Here is a 15,694-nt window from a genome sequence, read left to right as displayed (position 1 = left end):
TTCTATATCGTATTCGTATCTGTTTCTTGAGACATCAAGGTTTAGTTCAGTCAGTGATTAAGAGATCTCTGACACTGTCCAGCTTAGATGCCACCAAGATCACCGACCCTGTCCAGCACCAAAGATCACCATCATCATAATAAAAGCATCACTGAAAATACTAGATTCCATATCTATTTTTTGAGACAGAGTTTTATAAACCAGTGATCAAGACATTACCAAAGTTAGTACCAAAAGATCACCATTATCTTCGTCATCTTCAACACCATTGCTCTCGATTTTCCCGCTTTCCCAGTATGTGTGTGTGTGTGAATTTCAGTCACGCTATCCAAGAAATACTGTCGAAAGATTTGTATTAGATGTATATAACAGTTGTATACAAGCGGCGTAACATTTTGTGGCCATAGGGCCTCCATGTAACAACTACGTTACAGAGACGTCGCCTTGCTACATCTATAGGATTATATGTAGCACTTTGATCGTTTCTATACACACCGAAATAGAGCTACAGATATAGAGCAGGAGCTACACAAAGAGATTGGTGGAGATATGGGAATTGATAGAAACACTCGTTCACTGAGGGTGAGGTAAGAGCTTGGCAGCTAGTTATTAGCATACATAGTTGTTGTAGGGCAGTATGTTGTTAGGAAAAGTTGTAGATTATTTAATATTGTACAAATTTTTCTGAACACATCATTCATGTTAGCTCAAAAGTTACAAGAGATGCAACTAATACATGCATTTAAAAGTTGTTATCTTCTATATATATATAAAAATAAGTCGGGTTTTTTCCCTTACATACTATAACTCCAGAACGCACAAACCAATTCGACGACGATTTTGCATTCGTTGGAAAGGTCTCGGACTCCGTGAGTTTAGCAAGAAAAAGAAATTGAAGAAAGATTTTAACAGAAAAGCGGAAAAACATATCTTTTTTCGCATACAGCGTCATCTCTGATACTTAGCAGTGTACTACAACTAATATTTTTTGTTTGACTACTACTCATTTGTTTGACAGCTACTCATTGTTCTCTGCTCAGTTAATTCATGTGACAAACCGGCATTATGTTCACTGTGAAATTGTGCAAAAAAAGTAAAAAAATAAGTTATTCGTTTCCTAACATTTCAATTCGAAACCATCAAATCAATCACGTGTATTGTGCAAATTTTTTATTCAATTTCAACATTTTTCCTTCATCTTTTAATCACCAAATGAAATGTTACATAAAATGAAACCATCTGGTGTTGGTGAAACGGAGTTCGCCCGGTTTGCTAGTGTTGAATGAATAAGTCAATGCACTTTCATGCTATTTTATATGAAAATTTGAAGCATAAATACATTTTAGTTACTATGTATACTATTTTATAGCTACATATATGCAATACGACTTGCATTATTTTATTTCCACAAATAAACATATTATATATTCTAAAGAAAAGATAATTATAGTTCAAATATTGAAATCAAAATTTAAAATTCGTTTTAGCTCCATAGGTAAAACGGACCTTCTACCGAAAGATCGTTCTAAGGAAACTTGTAAATGTTATAAATATTGTATTCTACGTACAATATTGTATATATAATGTATAATGTATTATATTGGGAAATGTTTCGCAGGGCGTTTACACAGAAATGGTGTGTGGCTTTGAAAACGCTACACATGTTATTTGAACACGAAATTAATGTTCACGAGCACGAATATTATCATAAGTACATATAACATACATTTTATATATACATATATAGGAATTGGTCAAATTGAATCAACTGGACTAAAAATGGATGAATAAAAAAGTGTCACATTTTATTAAAAGCTGGTCAACTTCAATCAGGTACTGTCCAATCTGTAGTAAAAAGGGTCAAATTGGATTTAAAATTGAAGAATTGGATAGACAAATTGTAGAAAATTGGAGGAAGTAGTGTAATTACATTATAAAGTGATCAATGTGGTTAAGTAATATCAAATTAGAATTAGAAGTCAACTTATGATTAACACACTGAGAGTACAGATAAACCCGAGCTATTTTTTTTTAATAATATATCACTTCAAATTATTACTTCATTTGATCGGGCGTTCGGCGTTTTTTTACTATAAACCATTGGAGTATTGAAATGAATCTTTCTTTCATGGTGTTACTTCTGGCTTACTTTAGATTTCTGGTTCATGTAAGTATTCATATAACTCAGCAAAAAGTTGAAGTATATTAAAAAGGGCCAAACTATCTTAAATCAAGAAGTGACCCACTGGATCAAAAGTGACCACTGGTTCCAAAGCGTCCAACTAGAATCGAATTACTAGATCAAAATGACCAAAAGTGTTGTTCTAGTTGACTTTTACATCTAGTTGCGCGCTTTTAGATCTTGTTGACCACATTTGATCCGATTGACTAATTATTGACCATATATGGTATATAAAAAAATGATGCACAGCTGAATCAAGAAGATGACACACTGGATTAAGAAGTCTGTATCTTGATCAAAAAGTGGCCAAATAGATCAACAATGACCCAAAGTTTGTTTTTAGCTAACTTTTGGATCTAATTGCTCACTTCTTGATCTAGTTGATCACATTTAACTAAATATTGACCATATTTGGCATATCAGAAATTGACAACCTGAATCAAGAAGTGACCCACTAGATTAAGAAGTCTGTATCTCAATCAAAAAGTGGCCAGCTAGAACAACGATGACCCAAAGTTGTTTTTAGCTGACTTTTGGATCTAGTTTGCACACTTTTTGATCTAGTTGACCACATTTGATCCAATTTGACTAATTATTGACCGAATTTTGCAATTTTTTAATTAGTAATATTTTAGTCAAAATAGAAAATTTTTGAGTATGAATCACATTTAAATGAAAAAAATATATCATAGCTCAACTGAAGTTTCTTTATATGAATGATTAATATGTATATATGTATGTGTAAGTATGTATCGTGTAGGTATATATGTATGGGTATATATGTGTATATATGTATATTATATTATATGTAGAGAGAAAAGACAGACGAATAAAAAAACAGTTGTTTGAGCGCATGTAGCGTTTTGCGTAAAACATTCAATAAAGTATGTATGGGGCGCGCGCGCGCACTCTTCCATCATACATACATACATACATACATACATACATATACCTACATATATACCACACACATATTTATATATATACACCCAAAATATAAATTACATAAGATGATTTTATACAAGAAGTTCATTTTGTTTAACATTTATCGCATATTGTCGAAGCAAAGCTACAAAGTCTATAAAGAAAGCTAGCCAAATAAATATATTTTTTTATTAATTTAAATTAATCAAAAAGCTGTTGAATTTATGAGAATTCGGGACTTAGAAACTTAGAATCTAAATAAAATTATCTACAAAATATTTTTGAAAATTGTCTTAGATTTGCCGAAACAATGTTACAGAATTTACAAAAAATTAGCTAAGTTTTTTTTTGCTAAAAGGTCTGCCATCTATTTTTTTTTTCAATATTTCAATCGCGTAGGGTACTGCATGGCATATTTTTTATTCTTAACCGGATTGTATATTTGAATAAAATAAATTTGAGAAATATTCTGTGTTTTTTTTTTATCCCAAAAAGATATGTTTAGAATTTATTGATGTTACCGAATTTGACTCATCGAATAAAATTATTAAGGTAAAACTGAAACAATTATTTGTTATAATAATTACTAACAAATTCAAAAATGAGTAAACTTGTAAACTAGGTGTAAGTGTCATTTAGCCCCAATACAAATTGTTATTTAACAATTTCCTCTTCCGTATAAATTATTTGCATTGATTTACTTCCTCGTCCTTATATATTTATTCAGGATATAATATGCAATTTATGTCTCGAATATATCTTTTTTACGACCTTTCTAGACCCATAAAATGGAGACAAGTGTTTAGGGTCATAATTCACTTATAGACCCCCCCCTCGCACTCGTACACTAAAACAATAATATTAAGTATTTTTTAGTATTTTTCGGACGATAATATTTTTATGGTGTTTATTCTGTTGATTTATTACAGATTATGTTTACATCACAATCTTATCGAGATTTAATCATATATACATACATACATACATACATATATATACATATAAATGTAATATAATAATAACCCAAGGCAGGTCCATAAATTGGAGGCAGCAATCTATAATAAGCATGATGTGATTTTTTCAAGATACATAACTCTAGTAAACTTGTATAAAAAAATATTAACAGTAATTTTTGTAATTTTGCTTCATAAAATTTTCAAAATATTCTAAAGATAATTTTATCTATAATAATATCTATGATTCTAAGCCAAAAATTTTTGTATACGAAATCTTTAGCACAACTAAATAAATCTAGCAAAAAACGCACGTAAAATTCCAGATTTAAAACATTTTTTTTTACGAAATCCTCTATTTGGCTCCAGAAAATCTGATAAAATTTTCAAAAACAGCATTTTGTAGATAATTTTATCAATGTTTCTAATTGTAAGTAAATATTTTGTATATTTAAACGCATGTAAACTATCATTTAACATAGAGATAATTACAATAGAAATAATTCAAATAATAATAATCAAAACAAAAACCATGCTCACAGAAACACATCATTAATCAAAATTTAGTAACATTTGTAAATCGAAATGATTAATTGGTATTTCATTTCATACTAACATTTTTTTTGGTTTTTTGATAGCTTGAACAGTCAATTTAAGTTTTTATAAGGTACTTCATTCACCCCGATGGTTTTTTTATTTAAAAAACAAAATGTACAACAAATTAGTGACGAATAAATTTATGTCTTTATCATTGTAATATATTGAAGAATTTATTAGATTATTCAAATTAATCTAGAAAAAATACGATTCAAATGAAAGAATGAATCAAATCATTAAAGCAAAAACTAAGTTTTTTCAAATTTCTGTAAATTTGCTTCAATACATAAAAAAATTCTCAACATAGAAATAACTCAAAAATAAAAAAAAGTACAAAACCATGCTCACAGAACACATATATAATTAAAATTATACATAAAATAAAATTAAAATTTAGTTAACATTTGAAAATGCAAATGATTTATGAATATTAATCACATTGTAACTTTTTTGGTTTTGGGTAGCTTGAACAGTCAATTTCAATTTTTGTAAATTCCTTGATTCACCCATATTTTTCGAATGTGTCTTTTATTTAAATCAATTTTTGTGAAAAAGAAATTTGTGTTTTATCATTGTAATATATCAAAGAATATTAATTATTTATATTAGTTTAAGAAAAATGCACTTCAAATGAAAGAACGAATCAATCCATTACAGCAAAAAGTAAGTTTTTTGAAATTTCTCCGACTTTGGTTCAGAAAATCCAAAAAAATTTCAAATATAGCACTTAGTAGATAATTTTATCTACAAACTATGTTTCTATGAAGGAATTTATATAAGTTTAACCATTTACAAATTATTTAAATTGACCTACAAAAATGCAGTTACCAAAATTATGGATTTATTGGTGTGTTGAAACTAGTAAGTAATTATAGGTATTTGTTTAATTATATATATAAATACATATATGTATATATGTATGTATGTATAGACACAGATATATATTACAACTCTATAATATATCTTTATGTGAACCTATGTACAACATACAAAAAGTCGATTTGAAGATTAAAATCAGTTTCTTCTTTCTACCTACTGTCCACTCCTTTGCAAGACGAAGGTATATGTATACATGTATACATATATTCAGTCTACTGTATATATGTATATATGCAGCCGTAGCCTTATCAGTTAACATGGTTTTCTACTTAAAGGACATTCCTAACAAATGTGCTTGACCAATACCTAATAATGTATACACTTGGATATATACATACATACATATATACATATATATGTATGTATACAAAGGTGTACATCATCCAGGGTCGTCATGGCAACGGTTCTCAAAGAATCAATGATACAAATATTAATAAATTCTAAATTAGGAAGTTGAGAATAGTATAAGATTGTAGGAGATAACGTCTACTTTATTTTTTTAAAAAGGTACTTTTATTTTAGATACATTCAGATAATCATGTAACGTTGTCTTTAAAATTGTGATCAAGCCTAATGCCCTAAGATCAAAAATATGCTTTCTGCTGCAATGTAATAATATTTGAAGTGCAATCAAATGATTTTTTTCTACTAATACCACTTTTTTTTACCAAACCAGATGATTTTTTATAGGAAGCTGATAATTTTGACCGACAATCTAGAAGTTTCTGCGAAAATAATTAACTAAATTTGATTATATTCATTCATTTTCATGATTTTGCTATGTTAAGAGATTATTTTGATCAGTTCCTGGATAAAAAACTCAGAATTTTTCACAATAAAATCTCTAAAAATCCCGAACAATAAAATCCGTAGATAATATTTGTATGTTAAAAAATCTAAATATCAGCCTTAAAACTTTGTAACTAAAATTTTGAAGTCTTGGATAAATATCTTAAACAAACCATTTTCTAATTTTGAATATAAAATTGATCGCTCAAAGACGATCAGAAGCCTGGACAACCAGATTACAAACCAAAAAAACGTGTATCCATTATTAATCTATTTATTATTGATTTTATTTCATATATAGAAATATAATTGGCATTTTCAATTCAATTCAATTAAAATGAAAATGCATGTTTATCAGATATAATTTTTTGTGTAAATATCGCGCATTCGTATTAATTTGTCATTGTGACAGGTTTATCGATGCTAAAGGATCTTTTAGAGTTAATAAATGGATTTATATATGTATATATATATATATATATATATATAATTATATTTGTATTATATATAATTGGCCAATTAGTATAGATTTCTAGATATACGTATGAAATGGATATAATTGAAAAAAAAAGGTATAATTAAGGACTTGGTGTTCGTTTTTTTTTAGATTTTCATATAGATATTAATATTTTTATTGTATATATATATATATATATATATATATATATATATATACATACATGCATATAAGAGTGTACCTTTTGTAGTACAGATCTTCCTTTGGAAGTTTTTGCATTTACTGCATCGCTTGTAACTTTTAAACCATTCGATTAATATGAATGATGTATATGAATTTGTTTAAAATTAAATTATCTACAACTTTTACGAACAACAAAAGCCTCTCGAGCAACTCGGTATACTCTAAAATCCACATGGAATATCAAAATACAATTTTATCTTTGATCCTATACATCACGTTACTGTATCTTTTGAACCATTCGATTAATATGAATGAGGTATTTGGCAAATTTGTTTAAAATTAAATAATGTACAATATTGTCTAATACTATAATGCCCTACAGCAACTTGGTATACTTTAAAATCCACTTTGAAAATAGCTACTTGGCATGAGGAAAGTCTTGCACTTCATTAACTAAATCTCTTGTAACTTTTAAACCATTCGATTAATATTGATGAGGTTTTCGATGAACTTGTTTAAAATAAATAATGTACAATAGTGTATAATATTATAATGCCCTACAGCAACTCAGTATACTCAAAAAATAATATTAAGCTAGTTCCAACTATAACCTAACACCAACAACAATTGTGGTAGTTTCAATTGAAAAATTAAAGTATGCCGAGTTGCTGTAGGTCATTACAATATTAGACAATATTTTAGATTATTTAATTTTGAACAAATTTCCCAAAAACATCATTCATACTAATCGAATGGTTCAAAAGTTACAAGAGATGCACCAATGCACAAATCCGTAGTAAATAGTAGCTATACTACAGTTGATCTCTATTTTAAAGTACACCCAGTTGCTGTAGGTCATTACAATATTAGATAATATTAAAGACAATTCAATTTAGAACAAATCCCTAAAACATCATTCATGCTAATCGAATGGTTCAAAAGTTACAAGAGATATAATGAATCATGCACGAATCTATAGTAAATAGTAGTAAACAAGATGGTTTGTAATTTTGGATGACAATTTGTAAATGATTAATTTAAAGGGCGGCTTTTTAATATAAGGAATAATCGTACAAAATTTATGTATATACATAAATTGTAGATAATTTTATAATCTACAAATTACCCAAAGATGGTTTGTAATTTTATCTTGCAATTTAGAAATTATCTAAAGAATAATACAAAAAGTACCTGGACGACTCATATAAAGCAATTTGGGTAACAATTTTACACCTAAAGCATTCCGGCAAAGTTTTTAGATATAAAAACTAGTCGTATATTTTTCATATATACCTAAATTGTAGATAATTTTAAAAGCTATAAATTAATTTAATACTAATTTAAGTTTTATCAATTACTTTTCAAGTTATGAACTGACTACTAAAAATAAGTACCTCTAGGCTTGTCCCTAGAAATCTATCCAATTCCCTTATCAAATAACTCTATAAAAACCTAATCTATCATTTTATCGATCCTTTATATCATTGGTGCTCAAAAAAAATTAATAAATCCACCTGTAGACCTATATTTTCTACATCATTAATTTCAAAGGCAAACGACAAGGTTCTGTGAAGCGAAAAAAAACTGTTAGCGCCTCCAGTCTAGACTTTATCGACAAAAACATCAAAAAAATTTAAAAAAATATAAAGGATATATATACATATGAATGTGTAAAGTATAAAATGAAAAAAATTTGAAAAAAATAAAAAGACATGAAGTTTCATTCATAAAATGGATGCGTCGCCAAATCGTATCTGATTACAATCTTGAAGGAAAAAAGACCAAGATTTTTGATATGGGTATATACAGAAAATATTTCTTAAAATTCGACTATATATTCCCAGAACCTATTTTGTAAACTTTCCGAAAGCGTCATCACCCAGAAAATAATACTAAAATTTAAAAAAAAAAAAAAAAAAAAACTTTTTTAGGCAATATTTGTTTAACAAAAAAAAAAAAATCTTTTTTAGCCAATAATTGCTTTAAAAAGACCTTAAAATATTATACCATTATCAAAATCGTATTGTACTCTTCGAGACCTCTTTTTTGATACCCCACATGCAAAAGTGTTCGAAATTTGCATAGGGGTAAGTTGCTACTTGCAATTTTTGCATATTGGTTTTATATCTCTTGTAACTTTTGAACCATTCTATTAGCATGAATGGTGTTTTTGAGAAATTTGTTGTAAATTGTATAATTTAAAATATTGTCTAATATTGTAATGACCTACAGCAACTCGGAGTACTTTAAAATAGAGATCAACTATAATAGCTACTATTTACTATGGATTCGTGCATTGGTTAATTATATCTCTTGTAACTTTTGAACCATTCGATTAGCATGAATGATGTTTTAAGGAAATTTGTTCTAAATTGTATAATTCATAATATTGTCTAATATTGTAATGACCTACAGCAACTCGGTGTACTTTAAAATAGAGATCATCTATCGTAAGCAAGTATTTACTATGGATTCGTGCATTTGTTTATTAATATCTCTTGTAACTTTTGAACCATTCGATTAGCATGAATGATGTTTTTGGGAAATTTGTTCAAAATTGTATAAATAATAATATTGTCTAATATTGTAATGACCTACATCAACTCGGTGTACTTTAAAATTGGGATCAACTATCGTAAAGCTACTATTTACTGTGGACTCGTGCACTCGTTTATTATATCTCTTGCAACTTTTGAACTATTCGATTAGCATGAATGATGTTTTTGGGAAATTTGTTCAAAATTGTATAAATAATAATATTGTCTAATATTGTAATGACCTACATCAACTCGGTGTACTTTAAAATTGGGATCAACTATCGTAAAGCTACTATTTACTGTGGACTCGTGCACTCGTTTATTATATCTCTTGCAACTTTTGAACTATTCGATTAGCATGAATGATGTTTTTGGGAAATTTGTTCTAAATTGTGTAATGCATAATATTATCTAATGTTGTAATGACCTACAGCAACTCAGTCTACTTTATTTTTTCAATTGAAACTACCTGATAGCTTAATATTATTTTTTGAGTATAAAGTCTTACTTTTTGTATTATTTTTTAGATAATTTCTAAACCGTAAGATAAAATTACAAACTATCTGATTGATTTTTAACAATTTTTGGAATAAAGTTACAAAAAAAATTATCTTAAGAGAGTAGAAACTAGATAAAATTATCTACACATCCATATATAAAATACATTTTTAAAACACTTGTAGTAAATAATAAAAATTATTCAAAAATACTCAAACACAAGTATGAGAATTATACCAAGTGCATTTCAGTTTTTGAATTTTAACCATTTTTTTAACAAAAATATTAGAAGCTTAAAAAGTAGATAAAATTATCTTCAAATTTATCTATAATGCATAATTAAGAAACACTTTATACGGTTCCTAAAAAAATAATCTAATATAATAGACTGAAGTACCAATGCAGTGCACTTTGTGCAGCTTTTGATTTTTAACAATTTTTCCAATAATATAACAAAATTATATTAGAAGAGTAAAACGTAGATAAAATTATCTATAAATTTATCTGCAACACATAACTATAAAACACTTATGATTTCTAAAAAAAATTGTAAAATAATAAGACCAATCCGTGTATTTGAGCAGTTTTTGAATTTTCACAATTTTTCCAAGCAAGATACAACAAAATTATATTAGATGAATAAAAACTAGATAACATTATCTACAAAACAATGTCACAAACCATCTTGTACAATTTTTAAACGAAAACCAAACCTTAAAATTTTTTTTTTTCCTCCAACTTTTCTACAATCTCTCGTCCAATTAACACCGTCGAAAATGTACCTGATGATGTCTCATCGAAAAGTCTGTTCGTTTTTTCGATAATGTAAAATGTATTTTATTTTTTTAATATAATAACTTATATAAACTTTATAGTTATTATAATAACTTTAATAGACAATTTACTTAGAGTTCCATTTAAGTGCATTCATATATTATATCTCTTGTAACTTTTAAACCATTCGATTGACATCGATGATGTTTAAGGCAAATTTATTCCAAATTAAATAATTTACACACTGTATTAGATGCATAAAAACTAGATAAAATTATCTACAAAACGACATACAAACCATTGTCACAAACCATCTTGTACAATTTTTAAACGAAAACCAAACCTTAAAATTTTTTTTTTTTTCCTCCAACTTTTCTATAATCTCTCGTCCAATTAACACCGTCAAAAATGTACCTGATGATGTCTCATCGAAACGTCTGTTCGTGTTTTCGATAATTTAAAATGTATTTTACTTTTTTATAATTTAAAATGTATTTTATTTTTTATTATCCTGTTTGTCAACTAACCGCATTTTGATTTTCGTGTTTGCGCAGCCATTTTGAATTAAAAATAAAAAATTCGATAATGGAAAAGATTTATATATATACACATGTATAATTTTTTATAGAATTATACTTGGGTGTGTGTATGTGTGTGTGGATACATAAAATATCCAAAAATTCTTTTGAATGTCGTCAATTCGCCGCCTAAATGTTTTTTTCGAAACAGATTAAGATTATCAGCTCACAAAAGGGTTTTTACCGACGACGAAATAAAAATATATATTTGTACAAGGCACAGGGCCGGATTTAAAAATAAATTTGTAATTAGTAATTTAAATTAATTATTTGCAAATCGGTTTTTACAGGAATTAATAAATTTGCACGTGTGAATTGAGTAATATCAGGTATTTCTTGAGTGAATGTACTATTAGTGTATTTTTTTACTTTTGGGGTTGTAACTTTTTGGTAAATTTAGATACTTGCACAAGTTGTGTTAGGAAAGAATGAACTAGATAAAATTATCTAAAAATTGGTATATAATACATATTTTTAAAAAATTGTATGTAAAACATAAAAAGTGTGTACACACAACTATGATGCTGATACGTCAAATGTAATATGTCCTTTTCTGTTTTTGAATTTTTACAATTTTCTGAGTAAAGATATAATAAAATAGTATTAAGAAAGTATAAAGTAGATAAAATTATCTATATACTCGTATATAAAATAAATTTATAAAACGCTTTTTACATAAAATAAAACATGATTAAAAATATTGATTAATTAAAAATATTAATTATGACCTATGCTAGGCTATGAGTAAGACAAAATAAGTTTTTGTTCAGTTTTGAAATTCTAACCATTTTTAGAGTAAAGATACATTAAAATTGTTTTAGCAAAGTATAAACTAGATAATTATCTATAAATTATCTATAAATTGATATATAATACATATTTTTTAAAATTTGTATATGATATATAAAAAGTGTGTAAACACAACTATGATGCTGAAACGTTCAATGTAATGGGTCCATTTTTTGGTTTTTAAATTTTTACAATTTTTTTGAGTAAAGATATAATAAAATTGTGTTAAGTATAAACTAAATAAAATTATCTATGCATTTATATATAAACATATATATTTAATCGTACAATTATTCCATAAATTGTTAAAAATCAAAACGTGCACAAATGCACTTGCATTGGTAATTCAGTCTTTTATTATTTTAGATTATTTTTTTAGAAACTGTGAAAAGTATTTTTTAATTATGTATTATAGATAAATTTGTAGATAATTTTATCTACTTTTTGGTCTTCTAATACAATTTTATTGTATCTTTATTCTAAAAAACGTTAAAATTCAAAAACTTAAATGCACTTGGTATAATTTTCATACTTGTGCTTGAGTATTTTTAAATAATTTTTTTTACTACAAGTGTTTTAAAAATGTATTTTATATATGGGTGCGTAAATAATTTTATCTAGTTTCTATTCTCCTAAGATAATTTTTTTGTGTAACTTTATTTAAAAAATTGTTAAAAATCAAAAACTGCACAAATACACAGATTTTGTTACACTAGCCTTATTATTGTTTACGATCAATGTATAGTGTTTTATAACTATCTTTTAGAAATGATTTTGTAGATATTTTATCTAGTTTTTGCGCTTCTAATATAATTATGTCGTATATTAACTACAAAAATTGTTACAATTCGAAACCTTAAAAATGCGTAGATTTTCTCATATGTAAAGTTAAAAAAACATACAATATTGTTTTGGTTATTTTTTATAATTTATAGGTAGTTCTAAATAATATGTATTATATAAGACATATATAATATGTATTATTTAAAGACAATTTCATCTAGTTTTTATTCAAGTAACAGAATTTTGTTATATTTTTGCTCAAAAATTTGTTAAAAATCAAAAACGGACAAAATGACCCGATTTAGTGTTGTAGTCCTTTGTAAAATTTTCATTTTGTCATTCAGTATTTTTCATTAATTTTTATAATTTATAAAAAGGCTTAGTATTGTGTTTTATATATGAATTCATAGATACTTTTATCTAGATTTTACTCTTCTAATACAATTTTATTATATCTTTACTCCAAAAATTGTTATAATTCAAAACCTGAAGAAAAAGCTAATTTTGTCTTACTCATAAACCTAGCGTAAGTTATAAATATTAATTTTAATTCATCATTATTTTAATAAAGTTTTATTTAATATAAAAAGCGTTTTATAAATATGTATTATAGATGGATTTGTAGATAATTTTATCTACTTTTTGGTCTCCGAATACAATTTTGTTGTATCTTTGCTCTAAAAATTATAAAATTCAAACACTGAAGAAAACCTAATTTTGCTTTACTCATAACCCAGCGTTTTATTTAATATGAATATAAATATAAATATGAATATAAATATGTATTGCAAAATTGTAGACAATTTTAACTAGTATGCATGTATCTAAAATATTTTGCTTGAAGTAAAAAAAAAAATTACTACTAAAAAACTGAAAAAAATAACCATTTTACTAACAAGACGTAATGTTAATTTTCAATTATCTATATTAAATAAATCAGCTAAAATAATAAAACAATTTTATCATCAAGTATTATAGATGAAACTGTAGATAATTTTATCTACTTTTTACTGTCCTAATACAATTTTATTGTATCTTTACTCTACAAATAGTTAAAATTTTAAAACTGAAAAAAGACCTAATTTTGACTTACTTATAACATAGCGCAAGTCACAAGTATTAATTTTAATTAACATTTTAATAATGTTTTATCTATTATATAAAAATAAGTCGGGTTTTCCTTCCTGACGATATAACTCCAGAACGCACGACCGATTTTGACAATTTTGCATTCGTTGGAAGGCCTCGGGCTCCTCGAGGTTATAGCAACGAAAATTGAAGAAAGATTTCAACAGAAAAGCGGAACATTTCTTTTTTCACATACAGCATCATCTCTGATACTTAGCATGTACTACAAACTAATATTTTTTGTTGTTCGACAGCTACTCATTGTTTTCTGCTCAGTTAATTTCATGTGACAAACCGGCATTATGTTCACTGTGAAATTGTGCAAAATAAGTAAAAAAGTAAGTTATTCGTTTCCTAACATTACAATTGGAAACCATCAAATCAATCAAGTGTATTGTGCAAATTTTTATTCAATTTCAACAGCAGGCAATTTTTTTCTTAATCTTTTGATCACCAAAGAAAATGTTACATAAAATAGAACCATCTGGTGGTGAAACGGAGTTCGCCCGGTTTGCTAGTTTGATATTATAAGCGTTTAATAAATGTGTATTATACATGAGATTTTAGGTAATTTTATCTACTTTTTACTCTTCTAATACAATCAATCAAAAACTAAATAAATGTTAAAAATCAAAAACTAAATAAATGCATACATTGTACGTACATACTGGGTTTAAAGAAAATACCCTTGTTGGGGGGCGATTTAACAGTTAAATAGACACCAGATTTTTATTTATACATACAGATATACATTTATATACATACATGCATACATACATACATACATACATACATATATATATATATATATATATATACTTTATATGTGTATATATAAATGTGTCTATTTAATGGTAAAGTGTGGGCTATATCCAAAAAGGATTTTAAGTGTTTGATTCACTTAAACTCAGATTATCTGGCTCACATTCACTTTATTCAATTAACTTAGGGCGAATTATAATATATATATATATATATATATATATATATATATATATATATAATTCTATAAGGGTATAACACATGGTCTCTTAAACGAAATCAATACGGAGGCTTATTTGGAGGGTGACAAGCTTTAATTAATTATATATATATTTTAACTGCACTTGGGGTTGTTTATATTATACAAAAGCGTTGCCGAATGTCATACGATATTAAATTATTTAATTTGGAACAAATTTGCCTCAAACATCATCGATGTCAATCGAATGGTTTCAAAGTTACCATAGTTCAAATGATTACTTGCATAAATAAATAATGATTGATCAATTTTATTTTCAAATATGATTTTTAAGTATTTCGAGTTGCTGTAGAATAATTTGATGTTAAACAGTATTGTTGATTATTCCATTTAGAATAAATTTACCTCAAACATCATTGATGTCAATCGAATGGTTTAAAAGTTACAAGAGATACAATAAATAAATGCATAGATTTGCCAACCATGATGATGACTAGATATAGACATAAACCTATAACAATAACAATTTTAGTGATTTTAGAGTAGACTGAGTTGCTCTAGGGTTTTTGTTGTTACAGTGAGTCGTAGGTTATTCAGTTGTGTACAAGTTTGTCTTTTGCCACATTCATATTAATGGTTTAAAAGTTACAAGAGTTCTAACAAACAAATGCATAAAGAGTCA

The sequence above is a fragment of the Ctenocephalides felis genome, unplaced genomic scaffold, assembly GCF_003426905.1.
Source record: "Ctenocephalides felis isolate EL2017-DRISC unplaced genomic scaffold, ASM342690v1 CF-g0.4_SCAFFOLD_00845, whole genome shotgun sequence".
Lineage (NCBI taxonomy): Eukaryota > Metazoa > Arthropoda > Insecta > Siphonaptera > Pulicidae > Ctenocephalides > Ctenocephalides felis.
The sequence above is the reverse complement of the archived record's forward strand: the minus strand, read 5'-3'. Positions refer to the sequence as shown.